The sequence below is a fragment of the Notamacropus eugenii genome, chromosome 6 (genome assembly GCF_028372415.1).
Source record: "Notamacropus eugenii isolate mMacEug1 chromosome 6, mMacEug1.pri_v2, whole genome shotgun sequence".
Taxonomy (NCBI): Eukaryota; Metazoa; Chordata; class Mammalia; order Diprotodontia; family Macropodidae; genus Notamacropus; species Notamacropus eugenii.
Window position 1 is genome coordinate 186,669,148 of NC_092877.1, and position 3,258 is coordinate 186,672,405.

At 42.7% G+C, this 3,258-nt stretch overlaps 1 pseudogene; it reads right to left on the reverse strand.

Annotated features, from left to right (window-relative positions):
• Positions 1-277: 277 nt before the first annotated feature.
• On the reverse strand, positions 278-1,828 carry LOC140511114 (target of rapamycin complex 2 subunit MAPKAP1 pseudogene; annotated as a pseudogene).
• Positions 1,829-3,258: the final 1,430 nt, after the last annotated feature.

Here is a 3,258-nt window from a genome sequence, read left to right on the forward strand (position 1 = left end):
TAATGCAGTTCACCCAGCATGTGATCTTGTCTGGCTTCTCGTACAAATATCTGCCATCCTTACTCGAGTCTGAAGGGGTTCCAGTCAAAATGGCACAGGGTGGCCCACCAAGTTCTGGGTTCCATTTCATCCCCAATATGCTGCTCAGGATCTTTCAACCATGAGAAACTGTAGAGAGCCTAGGGCCTTCCCGTGTTGGTGTCCACCAAGGCTGAGTGGAGCTGTTGTTGCTGCTGCTGATGTGAAAGGTGACCCATCAGTGTTTTTGTTCTAGCCATTATTGCTGTCCCGACTTCTTCTCCTTCTGGAAGCTAAAGCTTGTTCTCCTGCTCAGTTTTCTTTGTTGCTAAGCAAAGTAATCATCCCGGGCAGTGCTTGCTCGGGAATTCAGGATATAGTTCAACTTCAACACAGTCTAGTTGACAGTAGCAGCATCTGACTCAAAGTAGAAATGTTTGTAGTCATGATTGCTTAGAAAGGTAAGTTTAAACATCACGTGACTTGGGCTTTTTTCTTCAGCAAGGTTGCAGGCACACAGCATGTCAGAATCAATTGAAATGGACTTCTGCTTAATTCATAACTTTGTGCTGGCCTTTTGATTAGTGATGGGGTCTATCTCCAGTTTACCTCCAGAGATACCTAGCTGCACATCCGTCTTGAATTTGAGTCTGTGAATCATGCTAACTTTGAAAGACTTGTAATGGTGACTGAACATAATATCTTGGACTATGGCTATGTTAGTGTGAGGATCCTCCTCTGAAATTCCTTCTCCCCTGGAGCTGTTCTCTTGCACAAGGCAGAACTCCAAAGTGCTCTGACTCCAGAGTGCATTCTAAGTCCATGGGCACTTTAGGCTCACTCTGTTTTTCCTGGTGATACTGAGGTCCTGAATCCCTTTGAGAGCCCTTCCTCAGCTTCAGGGCCTTCTGTAAGATATCTTTCATGGTAACCTTTGTACTGTCCAACTGAATAAGGAAGAATACATGAGCAGAATTTATTCAAAGAAAGAATCACTGCAAGACCAGGACTTCTCAACCAAGGCCAAAGTGCTGAAGCCAAATTTGCGAATGGGTTCATTGGAATCCAGGAGAGGGAAGTCTATGTCAACCTCACCGTTGTCCTCAGCCTATGGAGACAATAAGCACTAACGTTGTCATTGAGCTTGGGTTCTCGTCTTTCACTTGTATACTGCCAGCAGATTAGTCTGATTAGGTCATACACCTTGGCATGTGCTATGGTCACAACTGTCATTAGTAACAGTCTGTCTTGGCTTGTGTGCAGTGCAAGGTAGCCGTCAATTTTTTTGGTTGCAGTGGTCTCTACGTGGCCCTTATCATCAAATTTGGAATACTCATTAAAAGAATCATTTAGTCGGAGAGGGCACTGCTCTAGGTGCACAGAGAGGAGCGATGGCTTCCCTACACTTGAAGACTTGACTTTGAAGTTCTTTTTTTCAAAAAATGAACTGAGCTCCTTTGTTGAACGAGAAGCATTTCTTTCTTTTTATGGGACATTCTTGCATTTTATCTGGTTTTGTCTCTCTTTTTTGAAGTCTCTCTAATCTTTGAGCTATGTTTGAGTGTCTTCTGATGCAAAAGTCCCAACCTGAGGTATTCTCAACATGTTGAGCATAGACCCAGCCCTGAGTTTCAACACTGCTTCCTGGAATTTCTGAGCCACCATCTCCAGGCACCAAAGGTGGATGAAACTTTTCCAGATCTACATCACGATCAGTTAGGATGATCTCACACATCCCCATGTCATCCCCGGTCACATGAGATTGCTGGATATGAGCCAGGATGACTGTTGGGTTATCTAAGAAGGCCATTCTTTATGGAGGTCAATTTCCTTAAAATTCTACTTTCTCCTCTTCATATTGTTTAAAGGGATCAGTGGAATACTCGGGCAGGGTGTGAGTGGTGGGGGGGGGGGGGAAGGGGAAGGGTCAGTATCTGGGCCAGGGCCCTCCTCCCAGGACTGGTTCTGCTCCACTTTCCGAGACTCTCCCTCTACTCCAAGCCAAGTTCAGACAGGCCCCATGACACCCGCAGGCTGAGTCATGGCTCAGAAGCTCAGGCACAGTGATGTGGCCCAGAACCCCATCCCTAGCTTCCCTGTGCCACCATGAAACCCACCCATTAAGGATGTATTTTTAAAAGAACTAAAAAGTCTTCCACTGTGATTTTTTTAAATTACCATAAACTAACTTCAAACATGAGAACCAATTCACATGTATGAAATTAAAATAGCATGTATTAGACTCCAATTATTGACTCAGTCATTCCAATTTAATTACTATTAAGTAATAGTTTTGACAGTTCTATATACATGGCTTAGTTGACGTTTTATTGAATTCAAGAGATAATGGCTTTCTTCTTGCCCTAACCTTAATAAAATATGTGAATTCACTGCTAACTGCCACCAGTTTATTATATAAACAAGTAAAACATTGCTAAGGTTGAAGTGTGTCTATTGCCTAAAACTTAAAGATCACTTTCTTCCCATTGTGATCATAGCCTCAAATCAAGCTACGGAATGCTGTCATAAACAACAGCTATCACACCCTGCATCCACTTATCCTACAATCAGAGCAGATACAAACTGTTTGGATCTAGTCTTGTGATATCTCTGGAAACTCCTCATTGCTGCACCGGGAGCTGGCAGTTATGACCAGATATCATCACTCCCTGCGTTGACCTCCCCAGTCTTTTCTATTGACTTGTTATGCAAAACCACTTATGTAACAGTTTCCCAAGTCTGTGTTTTACCTGAGACACCTTCCCTATTTAACCTTCTGCTTTCTGTCCCTCTGGGCACTCCAAGAATTCCGTGCTGTGTGGGGTCTCTGATTGCAATTTCTTTGCCTCGATTAATGATTCTAATTTTTGCTACTTTGAGTGTCTTTTTTATATCGGGTTGACAAAGATGGAAGTGATTTTCAGGAGGAGAATTCCCTAGTTACCAATAACACAACAACTTTTTTTTTCTGGAAAACCCTTCTGTACTACTAAATCAATATTATACTACTGTTCCAATGAAAACTTTTGTCCTGATAATTGACAAGTTTCTCCTTACTTTGTACTCATTCTTCCATATGGCTAGCATATATTTACTCCCTGCTGCCCTTATCTGTGCAGCTCAAAGCCATTATGAAATATTCTGACAAAAACGCCTTTTGCCATCACATCTCTCCACATTCTCATCCCTATCCATCTGAACCTTTCTCTCACCCTGTCTTCCTGTAATGATCTATTTAAC